This window comes from Oryza brachyantha, unplaced genomic scaffold, assembly GCF_000231095.2.
Source record: "Oryza brachyantha unplaced genomic scaffold, ObraRS2 ChrUN-Ctg46, whole genome shotgun sequence".
NCBI lineage: Eukaryota > Viridiplantae > Streptophyta > Magnoliopsida > Poales > Poaceae > Oryza > Oryza brachyantha.
The window spans coordinates 409863-431905 of NW_024427246.1; the positions used below are offsets into that span (position 1 = coordinate 409863).

Consider the following 22043-nt stretch of genomic DNA (forward strand, 5'->3'; position numbering starts at 1 on the left):
TAGCATTAAGCATTGCTAAGCTTGAATGAAGTAAACAAGCCTAACACTCCTATACGGTGGTGACAAGGGATAAGGTCAGCAATATAACAGGGAATAAATGCATAATTAGGATCTACCAATTCACCCAAAACAGACGTTTTAACATCTAGGAAACACATGCATATATAGGTATAGTTTTGCAACCAAAGATATTTATAGAGAAAGCATAGGTTCTATATGCTTAGGTGCTTGCCTTCCTGCTGAGGGTAGTCACTATCCTCCTCTGGATATGGCTTGGTACTCTCCGGATTCTCCAAATCTACCGAAAAGAAGCAATATGCGAATAAGAGCCAAATAAACATGCACATGCGAAATGATCAATAAATCATGAAATAAATACAGTGAGTAGAGCACATGTTAACTTGAATTTAGGTGAAAGAATCACTAGATTATCACTTATTGTTTAGGAGATATGAAAATGACAAGCCTTCAGGTCAGATAATGACAGCTCCAAAAATAATTAAGTCTACTTTAGAGCATTACAAGTAACTTGCAACTCAAACCAAGTTTTTACATGTATAATTATTTTTAGTGGGCAGTACATCATTCACAGGTGCTAAGAAAAATTATTCCACAGCTTTATGTATTGTCATTATTTATTTATGGATCTTAGAAGTTAAAATCATGGGAATGCTAAATACACTCCTAAACATGATTTAAGGGGAGTATTGTCAAGCTTATTTTCAAAACAGCAAAGAGTAGCAAAATATAAGCTCAACAAAATTGGTTTCACAATTTTAGCTTTTACCGATAATTTCTTACGAATCTATGAAGAGCTAGACCACACAAGGGAGACATATAGCTATTTATATTCCTACAGAGAAAAACAGTAAAAAGTTGGTCATTTTTATTTTACAACAATGAAGAGATCTGTTTTATGAAGCAATAAGAATTTGTTTCACTGAAATCGGAGTTCATATGAATTAGTTATGGATTTTCAAAGTTCACTCATTTTTCAGCCAAAACAGCACGTGTGGATGACTCGATCTAGTGCATGAATGCCAAGAGCATCACATGCAAGAAAACATACATTAAGGACTTGATTCTACTGCTAAGAAGACACTTTTCAGCTTGAGTTGAAGAAGCTGAAAACTCACCAAAACAGGGAAGCAAAGACACCGAGCTGTTGTCACCGAAGAAGAGAAAACAGCTTGCAGCCTGCTACTAGCCTTCAAATCTTGAACCGGTGACCTATGGAGGAGACTAGGAATGCTCAGCATGATGGGGAACCTAAGAGAGTAGCTATGGATGGGGAAGAAAGCTCACCAAGAGGAGGAAAACAACTGCTGCTGCTGCTCTGCACCAAGCAGCAAGCTCCTCTTTTCTTCTCGATCTCCCTCAGCAACCGATGCATGTGCAGGCTATTTGGATGGATGGAAAGCTTACAACCTTGGGGATCTTGTGGTGTGACATGCAGTGCTGGATCCTTGCATTTTTGTGAAGATTTGGGGAGGAGGAAAATGAGGAGGGAGCTTAGCTCATGGAAGAACAGAACAGCAACAAGAACAGAATGGGAGGGAGATGAAGGGGTTTTCTCTGCCCCTCCCCCTTAAATCCTGAGGTGGAAGCACGCCCAAGAGGGTGTTGTGGGGGCTAAAGAGACACCCAAGGTCAATGACAAGTGGGCCCAAGTCATGGCTGTTTACGAGGGTGAGAGAGGTGGGTGAAAAATTGAGTACAGATTCACTCTTGCAGTTTTCAGGATTTATTTTATTTCTCTCTCTTGGTAAATTCAATTTGATTAAGCTATAAGAGTGTGAAAAATGTGTGTTTTGGTGTTGAGATAGATTGAGTCACCTAGTTTCCATTTTTGAAAGTTTCACACATAAATCCCAAGTATTTTAAATCTGGTGAAAAGATGAATTGGGTTAGGCTGAAACTTGGTTTGAATTTTTAGGAGACCTAAATAGAGAGTTAAAATTCAACAAAATTTATATTTAGTGATGATAAGTAAACTAATATTTGAATAAAATATTAAATATGTATACTTCTGTTCAGATTATTGCTCAAATAGAAGTGGATTCAATTTTACCGATTAGAGTTAATTTTGTTATTGCATATGATCAAATTGCAATATAGTAAATATGCAATCTAAAGGACAACAAATGAATTTATAAATACCTGGTTATGAACCTAGGGCTCTTACATTGCATCCCTCTTTTTAGCCGTTTTGGGTTCTTTGTCGAGACATTCGTTCATTTTTGTCGTTTTGGGACCTCGGTCGAGCCATTCGTTCATTTTTACCGTTTTCGGTACTTGTCGGAGCCATTCGTTCGGCCTACGCGTTTATCGCTCGTGACGCGCATGCCTGGCGACGCCGTCATTCATTCCACCTTCTGTCCGGGACAGACGTCCCGCCGTTCGCTCGGGGTACACGTATCTCGCTTTTCGCTCTCATGAGACCCTGTCGTTCGTTCGCGGTACGGGTCAGCCGCTTATTCGCACCTACGACGGCACGGTTCACCCCGGGCGGACGGGTAAGGGCCACGCGCGGGGAGCATAAGAGGGCAGGCGGTGCGAGACATGCTGGATGCGATCATACCAGCACTAAAGCACTGGATCCCATCAGAACTCCGAAGTTAAGCGTGCTTGGATGAGACTAGTACTAGGATGGGTGACCGCTTGGGAAGTCCTCGTGTTGCATCCTTTTTTTTAGCCGTTTTGGGTTCTTTGTTGAGACATTCGTTCATTTTTGCCGTTTTGGGACCTCGGTCGAGCCATTCGTTCATTTTTACCATTTTCGGTACTTGCCGGAGCCATTCGTTCGGCCTACGCGTTTATCGCTCGTGACGCGCATGCCTAGCGACGCCGTCGTTTGTTCCACCTTCTGTCCGGGACAGACGTCCCGCCGTTCACTCGGGGTACACGTATCTCGCTTTTCGCTCTCACGAGACCCTGCCGTTCGTCCGCGGTAGGAGTCAGCCACTTATTCGCTCCTACGACGGCACGGTTCGCCCCGGGCGGAAGGGTAAGGGCCGTGCGCCGGGAGCATAAGGGGGCAGGCGGTGCGAGACATGCCGGATGCGATCATACCAGCACTAAAGCACGTCCTCGTGTTGCATCCCTCTTTTTAGCCGTTTTGGGTTCTTTGTCGAGACATTCGTTCATTTTTGCCGTTTTGGGACCTCGGTCGAGCCACTCGTTCATTTTTACCGTTTTTGGTATTTGCAGGAGCCATTCGTTCGGCCTACACGTTTATCGCTCCTGACACGCATGCCTGGCGACGCCGTCGTTCGTTCCATCTTCTGTACGGGACAAACGTCCCGCCGTTCGCTCGGGGTACACGTATCTCGCTTTTCGCTCTCACGAGACCCTGCCGTTCGTTCGCGGTACGAGTCAGCCGCTTATTGACTCCTACGTCGGCACGGTTCGCCCCGGGCGGACGGGTAAGGGCCACGCGCCGGGAGCTTAAGGGGGCAGGCGGTGCGAGACATGCTGGATGCGATCATACCAGCACTAAAGCACGTCCTCGTGTTGCATCCCTCTTTTTAGCCGTTTAGGGTTCTTTGTCGAGACATTCGTCCCATTTTGCCGTTTTGGGACCTCGGTCGAGCCATTCGTTCATTTTTACCGTTTTCGGTACTTGCCGGAGCCATTCGTTCGGCCTACGCGTTTATCGCTCGTGACGCGCATGCCTGGCGATGCCGTCGTTCGTTCCACCTTCTGTCCGGGACAGACGTCCCGCCGTTCGCTCGGGGTACACGTATCTCGCTTTTCGCTCTCACGAGACCCTGCCGTTCGTCCGCGGTACGAGTCTGCCGCTTATTCACTCCTACGTCGGCAAGGTTCGCCCCGGGCAGACGGGTAACGGCCACGCGCACGGAGCTTAAGGGGGCAGGCGGTGCGAGACATGCTGGATGCGATCATACCAGCACTCATGCACCGGATCCCATCAGAACTCCGAAGTTAAGCGGGCTTGGGCGAGACTAGTACTAGGATGGGTGACCTCTTGGGAAGTCCTCATGTTGCATCCCTCTTTTTAGCCGTTTTGGTCTTTGTCGAGACTTTCGTTTATTTTTGCCCTTTTGGGACCTCGGTCTAGCCATGGGATCATTTTTACCGTTTGCAGTACTTGCAAGAGCCATTCGTTCGGCCTACGCGTTTATCGCTCGTGACGCGCGTGTCTGGCGACGCCGTCGTTCGTTCCACCTTCCGTCCGGGACAGACATCCCGCCGTTTGCTCGGGGTACACGTATCTCGCTTTTCGCTCTCATGTGACCCTGCCGTTCGTTCGCAGTACGAGTCAGCCGCTTATTCGCTCCTAGGACGGCACGGTTCGCCCCGGGCAGACGGGTAAGGGCCGCGCGCGGGGAGCATAAGGGGGCAGACGTTGCGAGATATGCTGGATGTGATCATACCAGCACTAAAGCACCGGATCCTATCAGAAGTCCGAAGTTAAGCGTGCTTGGGCGAGACTAGTACTAGGATGGGTGACCTCTTGGAAAGTCCACGTGTTGCATCCCTCTTTTTAGTTGTTTTAGGTTCTTTGTCGAGACATTCGTTTATTTTTGCCGTTTTGGGACCTCGGTCGAGCCATTCGTTCATTTTTACCATTTTCAGTACTTGCCAGAGCCATTCGTTCGGCCTACGCGTTTATCGCTCGTGACGCGCGTGTCTGGCGACGCCGTCGTTCGTTCCACCTTCCGTCCGGGACAGACGTCCCGCCGTTCGCTCGGGGTACACGTATCTCGCTTTTCGCTCTCATGAGACCCTGCCATTCATTCGCCGTACGAGTTAGCCGATTATTCGCTCCTACGACGGCACGGTTCGCCCCGGGCTGACGGGTAAGGGCCGCGCGCGGGGAGCATAAGGGGGCAGGCGTTGCAAGACATGCTGGATGTGATCATACCAGCACTAAAGCACCGGATCCCATCAGAACTTCGAAGTTAAGCGTGCTTGGGCGACAGCGCGCGGGCGCAGCGGGCGACGCGGCGCGACGCAGCGCAGCGACATGCTGGCGAGACGGAGGACGGGGACGACCCCGACAGGTGGGGCTCACCTGTCGGTGTCCCGATAAGAAGGGAGGTGGCCTGGACTTCGGGGCGCTAGTGGGCTATGGTCTATGGGCCGGCCCAGCGGGAGGGAAGGGAGGAGAGGAGGGAGAGCAGGCCGGAAGGGAGAAGTGGGCCAGCGCTGTTGGGCCGAGAGAAGAGGGAAAATGAGGAGTGGGCCGAGGGAGGTGATGCAGACTTTGAGCGCCGGTTGGGACACGACTCGGGAAATTGCAGACAGTACACGCATTCACACGACAGAACCAAATCGTGCACGAATTAGAGATCCGTACGACAAATTAGATCCGATACGTGAAACCGTGAACCGTTAGCGGCACAACGGCAGGAGTTAACGACCCGTTAAATTGAGATTTAACGACTCGCTAAACTAGAATTAGACGACTTTAACGTTAAACCAATCTACGTGTACGAAATAGAATTTCATACTGTAGATCAATCTCGCGTTAGCTAATAGATTGGAAAACCTAAGCAATTACACAGTAGATTAACGATAGATTGATTTGCATGAATAAAACGTATGCAAACCTGAGGTTTGGTGGAGAGATCAGCGACGGATTGCGGTTTTTCCTCGCTGTTAGGCTAGAAAACCTGAACAATTAAACGGGAGATTAATTTAGATTCATTCGCAAGAATAAAATATATGCGAACCTGAAATTTGGTGGAGAGAGACCAGCCGGCGACGTGCTACGAACAAGGATGCAGCAGGGCTGCTAGCGGCTTGCTGCGCAGCTGCTGGGATAGGGGCGGCACAGCTGTAGCGGAGGCGGAAGAGGCGACTGGAGATGCACGGGAGAGGGAGACGGGGAAAAGAGGCAAGGGTGTAGGGGGGTATTTATAGGGGGAAGCTAGAGATAGATCTTGTTATCCATCCCCTATTAACAAGGAATAGATAAGGTTTCAAAGAGATAAGATTTAGAATCCTAATTAATTGGAATTGATTTTTTTTGGTGGAGATAGAGATGAGGCTGCATGGCTTGGAGAGGAGGGGGAGAGGATCGTACAGTCCAGGGAGGAGGAGGAGTTCGGCCAAGGGAGAGGAAAAAGGAAAAGAGAAAAAGAAAAGGGAAAAAGGAAAAAAAGGGAGAAGGGAAAAAGAAAAGAAAAAGGAAGGAGGGAAAAAAAAGAAATTGCCTCCAATTTTGCCGATTGTTATTAAGTTTATTAGACCAAATTTTATTGACTGCAATTCAAATATAAATCCTGTTAATAATTTAAAATGCTTCCAGGACATTTTAGAATATCCGAAAAGCTTCCAATTAATTAAATTAATTTATTACACTGGGTTTCTCCTGAACTTTAATTAACAAATTATTTTTAATGCATTATTTAATTATTTCATGGCTAGGGTAAAACTCAGGGCGTGACAAATCCACCCCCCTTAAACAGAATCTCGTCCCCAAGATTCGGAGGAGCTGTTAAAGAGGTGCAGATAAGCAGCCTACAGTTGGAAGAAACACCTTGGTTTTCTTTACTTCCAGTTGCACTGGTGTCGTTGCGGTCGTTGTCGTTCCTAGTGTTCACCATCTTCAGAGCAGAAGGAGAGAACAAAGGGAGAGGAGAAAATCAAAGGGGCTTTTCTGAATTATTCGACTGAAATTTTATGATCTTGATTAAAACACTTAAAAGACCACTCAATTCCTGGTGGTACAACCATAGCGCCACTACTTGTTATGGTGAACCGCTAACCCCAAAACAAACCGACACACACAAAAACTACCAAGCAACGACTAAAAGACGATGCTAGGGTAACGTCTACGGCTCGAAACGGCTGCGACGACTGAAGAAGCAATGCTTGACTCTTGAACGACTCCGTCTTCATCTTGAGAGCGACGCATGGAGTAGCGAAGACCTGACACTTCACTGCTGGCAGAACTTGACTCTTCGATCTTGACACTTGATCGACTGAAGTTGCTAACGACTGCTGCGATGAACGCACTGGTTACGTTGACGGGGTACCACACATCTATAGAGATCAAGGTTTGAGAAGCAAGTATGCTCACTAAATTTTAAAAACCAAAAGACTCGACACCTTTTTCTTTTCAAACAACTCAAATTTTGCAAATCCTAATGCATATGAGAGAAGGCTCCTAGGGTTTCCATTTGGCTCATCCTACGGTCAAGATTGGCTCTGATACCAACTTGTCACGCCCAGAAATTTACACCAAATTTCTGAACAATAGCATGTATTAAATCTCGGTCTAGGCATCAGCCCGAGTACACACTATGACAAATCAATACGCAGTTCCACGACTTAAGAACAAATAAAAACAATTATCTATCGAAATGCAGCGGAAAAAGAAAAACAAGACTAGACCATCTACTCTTCAGCTTCAGCTGGCGATGACGGCTCCACACCACAGGCATTCTCGACGGCGGACTGAACCTCACTTCAACCTTCGGAACAACCTTCTTCTGACACAGGCTCTGGCACTTGCTCTGGTGGGGGAAAATTAAGCAAGGCTGAGTACAAACCACCGTACTCAACAAGTAACACCCAAGAGAGGGAGAATAATGAATGCAATAGGTTATCAAGGGATAGGCTAAGGTTAACTTGCACAAAGCTGTAGTGGTATGAGTCAGCCGCTTATTCGCTCCTACAGCGGCACGGTTCGCCCCGGGCGGACGGGTAAGGGCCACGTGCGGGGAGCATAAGGGGGCAGGCGGTGCCAGACATGCTGGATGCGATCATACCAGCACTAAAGCACGTCCTCGTGTTGCATCCCTCTTTTTAGCCATTTTGGGTTCTTTTGTCGAGACATTCGTTCATTTTTGCCGTTTTGGCACCTTGGTCGAGCCATTCGTTCATTTTTACCATTTTCGGTACTTGCCGGAGCCATTCGTTCGGCCTACGCGTTTATTGCTCGTGACGCGCATGCCTAGCGACGCCGTCGTTTGTTCCACCTTCTGTCCGGGACAGACGTCCCGCCGTTCGCTCGGGGTACACGTATCTCGCTTTTCGCTCTCACGAGACCCTGCCGTTCGTCCGCGGTACGAGTCTGCCGCTTATTCACTCCTACGTCGGCAAGGTTCGCCCCGGGCAGACGGGTAAGGGCCACGCGCGGGGAGCATAAGGGGGCAGGCGGTGCGAGACATGTTGGATGCGATCATACCAGCGCTAAAGCACTGGATCCCAACAGAACTCCAAAGTTAAGCGTGTTTGGGTGAGAGTAGTACTGGAATGGGTGACCTGTTGGGAAGTCCTCGTGTTGCATCCCTCTTTTTAGCCGTTTTGGGTTCTTTGTCGAGACATTCTTTTATTTTTGCTGTTTTGGGACCTCGGTCGAGCCACTCATTCATTTTTACCGTTTTCAATACTTGCCGGAGCCATTCGTTCGGCCTACGCGTTTATCGCTCGTGACGCGCGTGTCTGGCGACGCCGTCGTTGGTTCCACCTTCCGTTCGGGACAGACGTCCCGCCGTTCGCTCGGGGTACACGTATCTCGCTTTTCGCTCCCATGAGACCCTGCCGTTCGTCCTCGGTACGAGTCAGCCGCTTATTCGCTCCTACGACGGCACGGTTCGCCCCGGGCGGACGGGTAAGGGCCACGCACGGGGAGCATAAGGGGCAGGCGGTGCGAGACATGCTGGATGCGATCATACCAGCACTAAAGCACGTCCTCGTGTTGCATCCCTCTTTTTAGCCGTTTTGGGTTCTTTGTCGAGACATTCGTTTAATTTTGACGTTTTGGGACCTCGGTCGAGCCATTCGTTCATTATTACCGTTTTCAGTACTTGCCGGAGCCATCCGTTCGGCCTACGCGTTTATCGCTCGTGACGCGCGTGTCTGGGACGCCGTCGTTCGTTCCACCTTTCGTCCGGGACAGATGTCACGCCCAGAAATTCCTCACACGAATTTCTGAACTTAATTGTGTATTAAATCCCTGTCCAGGGCCAGCCAGGGTACACAAAAAGACAATGTTGATTACATAACCATCGTTCTTAGAAACAACTGAAAATTACACTTATTCTAGCGGAAATGCAGCGGAAAGAAAAACAAAGGGGTAGACTAGCTCCAGCGGGTACGGCTCCAGTCCACAGGCAACACTTCGACGGCGGAACAGCTCACTCCTGAGAGGCACCTCCATCGGACTCTGCTTCTAGCTCTGGGTTGGGAAAGTTAAGCAAGGCTGAGTACAAACCACCGTACTCAACAAGTAACACGGACAAGGGGAAAACAAAATGATGCAACGGGATTAACAAGGACAGACTAGGGTTAGTTGCGATAAAGCAGCAGTTTAAACAAATAACAAAGATTACCAGAATAAAGGTAATTTAAATACAGTAAGCAGAAATAAATAAACAGTTGTAAAGTACCACAACACTATCCAACGTTACACCACGTTGCAACAGGCCCAACCACTACTCAACGTTACACCACGTTGCAGTAGTCCCAAGTGATAACAAATTTACTCAAGTTATTAGGGTTCACTAATCACAGTGAAGCTGGGAGTTCGCCCGTAACCGTGGGCACGGCTATTCGAATAGTTTATACTCTGATCAGAGGTGTACTACTGTACCCACAAGACACGACTCCACTACACTTGAACGTGCGCCGACATACCACCATGGTATACCAGAAAGGAGACCGTGATAGGACCCGTTACACAACCCTCCCTATTTAATCGTACCACACTTCAGGTTTCACCCCCTCCTTTACACCAAGTCGGGCAGTCCCCTCTTGTGCCTTGGTAGATCCGGAAGCAGGAGAAGTTTTCGTTACACCACGATTGCCCGTCCATACTCCATCACGCCTACCCTTGCCTGGGTACGTCAAATAGTTCGAAGTCATGCTCCAAATCCCACCTTACCCATTTCGGCATGTGGTTAGCACTTATTGACTTCCAGGGTTTCCCGTGAACCGGTCCTTAATCACCATGGGTGCGACTCTCAAAACCATGCACCCACAGCCCACCATTATCAATATTTTAGTTGACATTAACCCGAACCGGGTAGTGAATCAACATCTCAGCTATTCAGAACTAAGCATAATTATATGTGATCCCATGAGCTATTTGTTCTAAGCATGGCTAAGCATTAACCTAGGCCTGACTCTAATCAAGTTACCCCTGGTCCAGCAACGGATAAAGTTGGATAAACAACGGTATAATAATAAGGTTTACCCGAAAATAGCATAAAGTAAGTACTTTAATTAAAACAATGCATATTTGAAATAAATAAGCGGGGAATTTGCAATAATGGGTTCAATATGTTCAAGGATGAGTGTCACTTGCCTTGCTCTGGCCCTTGGGGAACTTCGGCGACGATCTCAAAGTAAAACGGCTCTTCGGCGGGGTCCGAATCTAAGCGACAGAGCACAAAAATAAATAAAACAGGCACAAACTCTACTAAAACAGCAAAAGAAACTATTTTTAATGGATTCTTGGTAATTTTATGAATTTAATGAAATTTGAATGGACCTAAACGAAGACTAGATGAATTACTTATGAATTTTAGAAGTTTTCTGGGTTTTTAGCTAAACAGAAAAGTCCTAAATCAATTATTGCGCAATTAATGGGGCTGCTGACGTCAGCGAGGAGAGAGGATGCTGACGGCTGACAGGTGGGGACCACCTGTCGGTGAGAGAGAGGGAGAGGGAGAGACTGACACGCGGGCCCGGGGAGGAGAGAGAGGAGGCGGGCGCGGGGTACTACAGACGGGTGGGACCCACTCGTCAGCAAGAGGGAACAGAGAGAAGGGGAGCACTCGGGCTCGGGCAGACGGCGGCGACCGGCGTGAGCGGCGGGCGACGCGGCGGCGGCGGCGCACGGCGACGGCGGCGCGACGGCGACGACGCGACGGCGACGAGCCGGCGAGCGGCGACGGCGCGACGGCGACGACGGCCGAGGCGGCGACGCACGGCGACGGTGGAAGGACAGCGGCGACGGCGACTGGCGAGCGGCGACGGCGCGGCACGCGCGGGCGCAAGCGACGGTGGCCAGACGTCGGCGACGCGGAGGCGACGGCGAGCAAGGCGGCCGGCGGGAGGGGCGAGCTTTGCACTCGTCCGGCGACGGCACGCGACTCAGCGGCGGTCGGTCAGAAGGGGGAGAAAGAGGGGAGGAGGGTGCGGGTGCTCACCGGCGGCGGCGAGAGCGCGGACGGGTCGGCGAGGCCGAGGCGGAGGTGGCGACGCGGGCGGGTGTGGGAGATCGGCGGTGGCGGCGGAGATCGATCGGCGGCGACGAGGCGACCGGGCGCGACGACGACGACGCGACGGAGGAATGCGCGGCGCGGGGACGCTCACTGGCGGCGACGAGGACGGCGACTGGTCGGCGACAGCGGCGCGGACGTGATAACGCGACAAAGCAGCGGCGACCGGCGTCCGACTGCGAAGTTGCGCGGCGGTGGCGAGAGGCAGCAGCGCGGCGGCGACTCGGGCGGACGGCGGAAAGTGAGCGACGGCGCGCGGCGGCTCGGGATTTATAGGGTGGCGGCACCGGCTAGGGCGGGCGGAGGATGGAGACCGAGTCGGTGACGGCGCGGTCTCGGCGACGGCGGTTGCGGCGGTGGCGGTTGCGGCGACGGCGTGGAGTCCGGCTCGGACGCGGGGCGGCGCGGCGCGGGCGCGCGAAACAGTCACTGACAGGTGGGCCCCACCTGTCAGTGGCGCGGGAGAGAGGAGGGAGGCGACGCGGACTCGCGGGCGCGGGCGCGGCGCGGGAGCTGGGCCGTAGCCGCGGCCTAGGCGGGGACGCGCGCTGGCGGGGAAAACGGCCGGCGCGGCGGGGCCGGCCGAGGAGGAGTGGGCCGGCTCGGCTGGGCCGGCCCGGGAAGGGAAAGAAAAAGAAAAAGAAAAGGAAAAAGAGAGAGGGAGGAAAATTGGACTTCGGCCCAATTTGAGAAGGAAGGGAAAAAGAAAGGAAAAAGGAGGGAAAAAGGAAAACCCCACTTTTGCCGAGTTTTAAATTAATTTGTTTGGCCAAATTTTATACTTCTGCAATTTGAATTTAAATCCTGTTAGTCGATTTGCGAGCCACGATTTAAGTGAATTAATTCCTTTTAGAGAGATTTTTCCTGAGTTAATTAAGCCAATTGTTATTTACGGATTTCTTTTTACGATTTAGGCTTAGGACGAAACTCCGGGTGTGACAAACCTACCCCCCTTAAACGGAATCTCGACCCCGAGATTCGGAGGCACTGGCGAAGAGGTGCGGATGGGCGGCCTTGAGCTCATCTTTTCTTTCCCAAGTTGCTTCTTCTTCTGAGTGGTGACTCCACTGAACTCTGCAGAATCTGATCACACGGTTCCGAGTCTTCCTTTCACTGGTTTCTAGAATCCGTGCTGGCTTCTCCACATAAGTTAGATCTTCCTGCAGATCGATGTGCTCGGAGTTGGTCTGTTCTTCAGGCACACGGAGGCACTTCTTGAGCTGCGACACATGGAACACGTCATGGATTCCGGCCATGTTAGCGAGGAGTTCCAACTGATACGCAATTTCTCCCCTGCGTTCCACTATCCGGTATGGTCCCACGAAACGTGGTGCCAATTTTCCTTTGGTCTGAAACCGGTGCACTCCTCGCAAAGGTGTGACGCGGAGGTACACATAGTCTCCTGCTTCGAAGGCTAAGTCCCTTCGGCGATTATCTGCATAACTCTTCTGTCTGGTTTGGGCTGTTTTCAACCTTTCACGGATTATTCTGGCCTTCTCTTCCGCCTGGCTTAAAACTTCGGTCCCAAAAACTTGACGTTCTCCTGTTTGATCCCAGAAGAGGGGTGTACGACACTTTCGCCCATACAATGTTTCAAAAGGTGCCATCTGCAGACTGGCTTGATAACTGTTGTTGTATGAGAACTCTGCATACGGCAAATTCTTATCCCAAGTTCCACCAAAGTCGAGAGCGCAAGCTCTGAGCATATCTTCAAGAATCTGATTTACCCTTTCCGTCTGACCATCTGTCTGGGGATGATAAGCCGTGCTGAAGTTCAGTCGGGTTCCCAATTCTTCCTGTAGCTTCTGCCAAAACTTTGAAGTAAACTGGCTTCCACGGTCAGAAACGATCTTCCTCGGTACTCCATGTAAACACATGATCCTAGCCAAGTAAATCTCGGCTAATCTTTTCCCTGAGTAGGTAGTGTGAACTGGTCTGAAATGAGCAACCTTTGTCAATCGATCAACAATTACCCAAATCGAGTCATGACCGGCAGCGGTCCTTGGTAAACCAGTGATGAAATCCATCCCGATTTCTTCCCACTTCCATTCTGGAATCTGGAGAGGTTGCAATAATCCTGCTGGCCTTTGGTGTTCTGCTTTAACTCGTTGACAAACATCGCACAAGGCGACGTATTCTGCAATTTCTCTCTTCATACTAACCCACCAAAACTTTTCTTTGAGGTCCTGATACATCTTGGTACTCCCAGGGTGAATAGAGTACTGGGTTTGATGAGCTTCTTGGAGTATCAACTCCTTCAACTCCTTGTTATCTGGTACGCACAATCTGTTTCCCATCCAGATTGTCCCATGTTCATCTTCTGAAAAATCTCGAGCTTTACCAACTCGCATATTTTTCTTTAGCTCGGCTATCTCCGGATCATTTTCTTGGGATTGGCGAACTTGATCCACCAAAGTAGGCTGCGCTTCTAGAGCTGCCACAAAACCTTCTTCGACTAAACCCAAATTTAGTCGTTCAAACTCCTGTTGTAACTGCTCACATACTTCTGTTGTCACCGCAGCATGGCAGTAATTCTTCCGGCTCAAAGCATCTGCAACCACATTTGCTTTGCCTGGATGGTAATGGATACTCAAATTATAATCCTTGATCAATTCCAACCATCTTCGCTGGCGGAGATTCAAATCCGGTTGTGTAAAGATATACTTTAAACTCTTATGATCCGTATATACTTCACACTTGTTACCGATCAAGTAGTGTCGCCAAATCTTTAGGGCGTGCACCACAGCTGCTAGTTCCAAATCATGAGTCGGATAGTTACCCTCATGTGGTCTCAACTGTCGAGAGGCGTAAGCAACCACCTTTCCTTCTTGCATTAGCACACATCCAAGTCCTGATTTGGATGCGTCACAGTAAACCTGGAAGTCCTTCGTCTGATCCGGCAAAACCAACACGGGTGCCGAAACCAACCTTTGCTTGAGCTCTTCAAAACTCCTATCGCACTCACTTGACCACTTGAACTTCTCTTCCTTTTTCAACAACTGTGTCATTGGCTTGGCTATCTTTGAGAAATTCTCAATGAACCGGCGGTAATAGCCCGCAAGTCCTAAGAAACTCCTGATTTGGAAAACCGTCTTAGGCGGGGTCCACTTGATTACTGACTCCACGTTACTGGGGTCTACTGCTACACCTTGGGCATTGATCACATGGCCAAGGAACTTCACTTCGTGCAGCCAAAAATCACACTTGCTGAACTTGGCATACAACTGGTGTTCTCTTAGCTTCTCTAGCACAATCCGCAAATGTTGCTCGTGCTCTTCTTCTGACTTGGAGTAGATAAGAATTTCGTCAATGAAAACAACCACAAACTTATCCAGGTATTCCATGAACACCTTATTTATGAGATTCATGAAAAATGCCGGGGCATTAGTGAGTCCAAACGACATTACCGTACACTCATACAAGCCATAGCGAGTAGTGAATGCCGTCTTAGGGATATCTTCTTCCCGAATTCTCAACTGGTGATATCCTGATCTCAAATCGATCTTGGAGAAAATTTTGGCTCCCTTCAACTGATCAAACAGATCATCAATCCTTGGCAGAGGATACTTATTCTTGATGGTGACATCGTTCAACGCACGATAGTCCACACACATTCTCTTAGTTTTGTCCTTCTTCTCAACAAAAATAACCGGGGCACCCCAAGGCGAGGTACTCGGTCGGATATAACCTTTCTGAAGCTGTTCATCCACTTGCTTCTTCACTTCTGCCATCTCATTGGCGGCCATCCTGTAGGGTCTCTTATAGATCGGTGCGGTTCCGGGTACCAAGTCGATACGGAACTCGATCTCTCTTTCTGGCGGCATCGTTGTGAGATCATCTGGAAACACCTCCGGATACTCACAAACCACGGGTATGTCTTCCAACTTCTTTGGGTCCTTGACTTTTTCCGAGGGCTGCTCTTCGGCTTCCATCCGATTTAAACAAGTCCTGGTTGACACTGACTCCGGCGACTGATAAGTCACCACTTTACCTTCTTCGCTGGTCAAGGTGATTGTACGCTTGGCACAATCAATCACTCCTTGATGCTTGGTAAGCCAGTCCATTCCCAAAATGACATCTAGGTCTTTAGATTCGAGAAGGATGAGATTGGCTAGAAAGGGTGTCCCTTGGATTTCTATGGACACATCAGGGCTATAAAGGTCCGAAAACATACTATGCCCTGGAGTATTTACCCGCATCGGGTCTCTTAACTTTTCCCTTTTTAACCCAAGCATTCCCACAAACTTCCTTGAAATAAAAGAGTGTGTAGCACCAGAATCAAAAAGTACTGTAGCAGGTACGGAGTTGACAGGAAACGTACCCAGTATTACTTCTGGCGCAGCCTGTGCTTCTTCGGCGGTGACGTGATTCACGCGAGCTTGCACGAACCTTTGCCCACTGCGCTTCGGCTTCGGGCACTTGTCAGCAAAGTGACCTGGGTCGCCACAGTTGTAGCACACCCCAGGCTTGGCACCTGCATCCTTCCTGGCTGGAGGAGGTTGAGCTGTCGGCGGAGGAGCATTCTGTTGCCGGGGAGCTGGTGCGGGAAGAGCACGCTGAGTAGGAGCACGCTGAGATGAACCACTGGAGAAGTTGCTGGGATTGTAAGGACGATGTTGGCGGACAATGAAGGTTGATTGCCCGTGCTGCTGATTCGAAGGATAGGGGCCGGTGTGGAATCGGGGCTTCTGAGGAGGCGGCTGGTTTGACCTGGACTGCGAAGCCTTCCTCTTCTTGTCCATCTGGAGGTGCTGGTCCTCTTGACGGATGGCCTTGTCTACTAGTTTCTCAAAATCGGCATAGTCGCCTGAAAGCAACTGCTTCTTCAGCTCATCATCCAAGCCTCCGAGGAACTTTTCTTGCCTTTCGGCGTCAGTGCGGACGTCCTCGGGAGCGTATCGCGCTAGGCGATTAAACTCATGTAGGTACTCAGTCACCGTCTTGGTACCTTGCTGTAGAGCGCGGAACTCACGCTTCTTCTGGGTGACTATCCCGTCGGGAATATGGGCCTTGCGGAAGTTAAGACAGAATTCCGCCCAAGTCACTTCCGTGGTAGCGGTGCGGGTAGCCAAGAAATTATCCCACTAAGCAGAGGCGGGACCCATCAGTTGGTGTGCGGCGAAGGAAACCTTCTCTTGGTCAGTGCACTGCAGTAGGTTGAGCTTCTTCTCGATGGCATGGAGCCAATCACTTGCCTCCATGGGGTTGGTGGTGCTTGAGAAAGTTGGGGGACGAACACGGAGGAACTCTGGTAGCTTGGACTGCACAGGGGGTGGTCCCTGCTGTTGCTGATTATTCTGACTTTGATTTAAGAGCTGCTGTAGCACTTGTTGATGTTGCTGCTGTTGCTGTTGCATCTGCTCCATCCTCCAAGAGAGCATCTGCGTCTGGTTAGCAAGAACCTGGGCAAGCGACGGGTTCTCCGGTGGAGGCGGCGGGGGCGGTCCTCCGGTGCTGGACTGGTCGGTGTCGCGGTTGCCGTGGCGGGTGTTCACCATCTGCGGGGCGGGAGGAACAGAAAGAGAAAGAAGAAAAAGAAACGACTAAGCAAACAGGGGCTTTATTTAATTAGTGAACTGTAATTGTCTTGCTTAGTAAACACACTTAAAACCACACAACTCCTGGCGGCACAACCATAACCCCACTACTGCTATGGTTCACCACTAGCCCCAAGCGAAGCAAACCTAACACACCAAAACTAGCACACAACGACTAAAACGAAGCTAAGGGCGGCGTCTAGGGCACGGAAGGAGAGCGACGATCGACGACAGGGGACGGGTCTTCTTCCTCGTCTTCAGAGCGGCTTCTTGAGTTGCTAGAGAGACCACCTTCATCTTCACCCGAAGCGGACTCACTGCTGCTAGAGACTGAGACGACCCTGTTGCGGTTCCTTGCTGCGTTGAACGGGGAGACACCTTCCTCGGGTATAGGGGTCGGAGAGGTTGGCACCATCTGCATCAGGGGTCTTGGTTCATCCGGGGCACCAGGGTAAGACTGAACTCTTGGCGGCCCACGGGTTCGCTTCCATGCCGTCGTGCGACACCTTGCACCTCCGGGCTCTGGGAGTCCTTTAAGCCTAGCATTCTCCTTCTTCAAGCGGTCGACCTCATCTTGCAGGCGGACGATCTGGGTGAGCTTGGCATCGTTCAGAGCCTTGGACGCTTCGTGGAGATCGTGATGCATCTGGTCGAGACCCTGCAGCACCGTGCACATCCTACCGAAGGTAGGGTCTTGCTCACTTCAGGCAGACCGAAACCTACTGACCATGGAATTGGGTCTACGACCAGGGTGATACCGGTAAGCCGAATGCCGAAACGTCAGGTCATGCCTGGCCCTGAGCGTTGTCATCAGACTGTAGGCAGCTTCCTGGCAGGCATGCTCATGCGAACCTCCAGCTCCTTCTGCTTCCAAGTTAGGGAGGAAACCGGGGATTCCATGTAGCTCCAATCTGACCCGGTGAGGAAACTCGCCTTCAAGAGGGTGGATCGTGGTGTACTCCGGCTCATAGGGGTATCCTGCTGTGAACGAGACTCTTGCCAACTCTGCCACGAATCCAGCCATCCCGTTTCCACGATGGTACAAAGGGTGGTCAGCCATCTAAAGAACACAAGGATTTGGAATCAATAGATGCAAAATTTTATTTCAAGATAAATAAACCGTAAAAGAAACAAAGTAAATAAAGTTTTACCCGTAAATCGATTTACTCACACTTTTCAATCAAAGGGGTTTTGTCTTTTTAAATCACTCACACTTTTGAAAAACACCAACCCATTTTCAAAACACTCTAATTTCGCAAACTATGCACAAACATGAAAAGCAGAGGGCTCTTAGGGTTTCCATTGGGCTGATCCTACGGTCAAACCTGGCTCTGATACCAACTTGTCACGCCCAGAAATTCCTCACACGAATTTCTGAACTTAATTGTGTATTAAATCCCTGTCCAGGACCAGCCAGGGTACACAAAAAGACAATGTTGATTACATAACCATCGTTCTTAGAAACAACTAAAAATTACACTTATTCTAGCGGAAATGCAGCGGAAAGAAAAACAAAGGGGTAGACTAGCTCCAGCGGGTACGGCTCCAGTCCACAGGCAACACTTCGACGGCGGAACAGCTCACTCCTGAGAGGCACCTCCATCGGACTCTGCTTCTAGCTCTGGGTTGGGAAAGTTAAGCAAGGCTGAGTACAAACCACCGTACTCAACAAGTAACACGGACAAGGGGAAAACAAAATGATGCAACGGGATTAACAAGGACAGGCTAGGGTTAGTTGCGATAAAGCAGCAGTTTAAACAAATAACAGAGATTACCAGAATAAAGGTAATTTAAATACAGTAAAGCAGAAATAAATAAACAGTTGTAAAGTACCACAACACTGTCCAACGTTACACCACGTTGCAACAGGCCCAACCACTACTCAACGTTACACCACGTTGCAGTAGTCCCAAGTGATAACAAATTTACTCAAGTTATTAGGGTTCACTAATCACAGTGAAGCTGGGAGTTCGCCCGTAACCGTGGGCACGGCTATTCGAATAGTTTATACTCTAATCAGAGGTGTACTACTGTACCCACAAGACACGACTCCACTACACTTGAACGTGCGCCGACATACCACCATGGTATACCGGAAAGGAGACCGTGATAGGACCCGTTACACAACCCTCCCTATTTAATCGTACCACACTTCAGGTTTCACCCCCTCCTTTACACCAAGTCGGGCAGTCCCCTCTTGTGCCTTGGTAGATCCGGAAGCAGGAGAAGCTTTCGTTACACCACGATTGCCCGTCCATACTCCATCACGCCTACCCTTGCCTGGGTACGTCAAATAGTTCGAAGTCATGCTCCAAATCCCACCTTACCCATTTCGGCATGTGGTTAGCACTTATTGACTTCCAAGGTTTCCCGTGAACCGGTCCTTAATCACCATGGGTGCGACTCTCAAAACCATGCACCCACAGCCCACCATTATCAATATTTTAGTTGACATTAACCCGAACCGGGTAGTGAATCAACATCTCAGCTATTCAGAACTAAGCATAATTATATGTGATCCCATGATCTATTTGTTCTAAGCATGGCTAAGCATTACCCTGGGCCTGACTCTAATCAAGTTACCCCTGGTCCAGCAACGGATAAAGTTGGATAAACAACGGTATAATAATAAGGTTTACCCGAAAATAGCATAAAGTAAGTACTTTAATTAAAACAATGCATATTTGAAATAAATAAGCGGGGAATTTGCAATAATGGGTTCAATATGTTCAAGGATGAGTGTCACTTGCCTTGCTCTGGCCCTTGGGGAACTTCGGCGACGATCTCGAAGTAAACCGGCTCTTCGGCGGGGTCCGAATCTAAGCGACAGAGCACAAAAATAAATAAAACAGGCACAAACTCTACTGAACCAGCAAAAGAAACTATTTTTAATGGATTCTTGGTAATTTTATGAATTTAATGAAATTTGAATGGACCTAAACGGAGACTAGATGAATTACTTATGAATTTTAGAAGTTTTCTGGGTTTTTAGCTAAACAGAAAAGTCCTAAATCAATTATTGCGCAATTAATGGGGCTGCTGACGTCAGCGAGGAGAGAGGAAGCTGACGGCTGACAGGTGGGGACCACCTGTCGGTGAGAGAGAGGGAGAGGGAGAGACTGACACGCCGGCCCGGGGAGGAGAGAGGAGGCGGGCGCGGGGTACTACTGACGGGTGGGACCCACTCGTCAGCGAGAGGGAACAGAGAGAAGGGGAGCACTCGGGCTCGGGCGGACGGCGGCGACCGGCGGGAGCGGCGGGTGACGCGGCGGCGGCGACGCACGGCGACGGCGGCGCGACGGCGACGACGCGATGGCGACGACCGGCGAGCGGCGACGGCGGGACGGCGACGACAGCCGAGGCGGCGACGCACGGCGACGGTGGAAGGACAGCGGCGACGGCGACTGGCGAGCGGCGACGGCGCGGCACGCGCGGGCGCAAGCGACGGCGGCCAGACGTCGGCGACGCGGAGGCGACGGCGACAACGGCGGCCGGCGGGAGGGGCGAGCTTTGCATTCGTCCGGCGATGGCACGCGACTCGGCGGCGGTCGGCCGGAAGGGGGAGAAAGAGGGGAGGAGGGTGCGGGTGCTCACCGGCGGGGGCGAGAGCGCGGACGGGTCGGCGAGGCCGAGGCGGAGGTGGCGACGCGGGCGGGTGTGGGAGATCGGCGGTGGCGGCGGAGATCGATCGGCAGCGGCGAGGCGACCGGGCGCGACGACGACGACGCGATGGAGGAATGCGCGGCGCGGGGACGCTCACTGGCGGCGACGAGGACGGTGACTGGTCGGCGACAGCGGCGCGGAGGTGATGACGCGACAAAGCAGCGGCGACCGGCGTCCGACGGCGAAGTTGCGCCTCGGCGGCGAGAGGCAGCAGCGCGGCGGTGACTCGGGCGGACGGCGGAAAGTGAGCGACGGCGCGCGGCGGCTCGGGATTTATAGGGTGGCGGCACCGGCTAGGGCGGGCGGAGGTTGGAGACCGAGTCGGCGACGGCGCGGTCTCGGAGGCGGCGGTTGCGGCGACGGCGCGGAGTCCGGCTCGGACGCAGCGCGGCGCGGCGCGGGCGCGCGAAACAGTCACTGACAGGTGGGCCCCACCTGTCAGTGGCACGGGAGAGAGGAGGGAGGCGACGCGGACTCGCAGGCGCGGGCGCGGCGCGGGACCTGGGCCGTAGCCGTGGCCCAGGCGGGGACGCGCGCTGGCGGGGAAAACGGCCGGCGCGGCGGGGCCGGCCGAGGAGGAGTGGGCCGGCTCGGCTGGGCCGGCCCGGGAAGGGAAAGAAAAAGAAAAAGAAAAGGAAAAAGAGAGAGGGAGGAAAATTGGACTTCGGCCCAATTTGAGAAGGAAGGGAAAAAGAAAGGAAAAAGGAGGGAAAAAGGAAAACCCCACTTTTGCCGAGTTTTAAATAAATTTGTTTGGCCAAATTTTATACTTCTGCAATTTGAATTTAAATCCTGTTAGTCGATTTGCGAGCGACGATTTAAGTGAATTAATTCCTTTTAGAGAGATTTTTCCTGAGTTAATTAAGCCAATTGTTATTTACGGATTTCTTTTTACGATTTAGGCTTAGGACGAAACTCCGGGTGTGACAACAGACGTCCTGCCGTTCGCTCGGGGTACATGTATCTCACTTTTTGCTCTCATGAGACCCTGCCGTTCGTTCGCGGTACGAGTCAGCCGCTTATTCGCTCCTACGACAGCACGGTTCGCCCCGGGCGGACGGGTAAGGGCCACGCGCGGGGAGCATAAGGGGGCAGGCTGTGCGAGACATGCTGAATGCAATCATACCAGCACTAAAGCACTGGATCCCATCAGAACTCCAAAGTTAAGCGTACTTGGGCGAGACTAGTACTACGATGGGTGACCTCTTTGGTAGTCCTCGTGTTGCATCCCTCTTTTTAGCCGTTTTGGGTTCTTTGTCGAGACATTCGTTTATTTTTGCTGTTTTGGGACCTCGGTCGAGCCATTCGTTCATTTTTACCGTTTTCAGTACTTGCCGGAGCCGTTCGTTCGCCCTACGCGTTTATCGCTCGTGTCGCACGTGTCTGGCGACGCCGTCGTTCGTTCCACCTTCCGTCCAGGACAGACGTCCCGCCGTTCGCTCGGGGTACACGTATCTCGCTTTTCGCTCTCATGAGACCCTACCGTTCGTCCGCGGTACGAGTCAGCCGCTTATTCGCTCCTACGACGGCACGGTTCGCCCTGGGTGGACGGGTAAGGGCCACGCACGGGGAGCATACGGTGGCAGGCGGTGCGAGACATGCTGGATGCGATCATACCAGCACTAAACACGTCCTCGTGTTG

At 51.0% G+C, this 22043-nt stretch overlaps 1 long non-coding RNA gene and 5 other non-coding genes across 6 annotated transcripts; 5 read left to right on the plus strand and 1 right to left on the minus strand.

Moving 5' to 3' along the window:
- Positions 1–231: 231 nt before the first annotated feature.
- On the minus strand, positions 232–1568 carry LOC121056122. Its single transcript, XR_005812989.1, has 3 exons — positions 1306–1568; positions 1137–1230; positions 232–298 (listed from the first exon to the last, which is right to left on the minus strand). It is a non-coding gene; the product is annotated as an uncharacterized LOC121056122 (long non-coding RNA).
- Positions 1569–2567: 999 nt separating this feature from the next.
- LOC121056273 lies at positions 2568–2686 on the plus strand. Its single transcript, XR_005813138.1, has one exon. It is a non-coding gene; the product is annotated as a 5S ribosomal RNA (ribosomal RNA).
- A 1208-nt stretch (positions 2687–3894) lies between these two features.
- LOC121056342 lies at positions 3895–4013 on the plus strand. Its single transcript, XR_005813203.1, has one exon. It is a non-coding gene; the product is annotated as a 5S ribosomal RNA (ribosomal RNA).
- Positions 4014–4383: 370 nt separating this feature from the next.
- Positions 4384–4502, plus strand: LOC121056393. Its single transcript, XR_005813253.1, has one exon. It is a non-coding gene; the product is annotated as a 5S ribosomal RNA (ribosomal RNA).
- Positions 4503–8147: 3645 nt separating this feature from the next.
- Positions 8148–8266, plus strand: LOC121056414. The gene has a single exon (XR_005813274.1). It is a non-coding gene; the product is annotated as a 5S ribosomal RNA (ribosomal RNA).
- Positions 8267–21513: 13247 nt separating this feature from the next.
- On the plus strand, positions 21514–21632 carry LOC121056441. Its single transcript, XR_005813299.1, has one exon. It is a non-coding gene; the product is annotated as a 5S ribosomal RNA (ribosomal RNA).
- Positions 21633–22043: the final 411 nt, after the last annotated feature.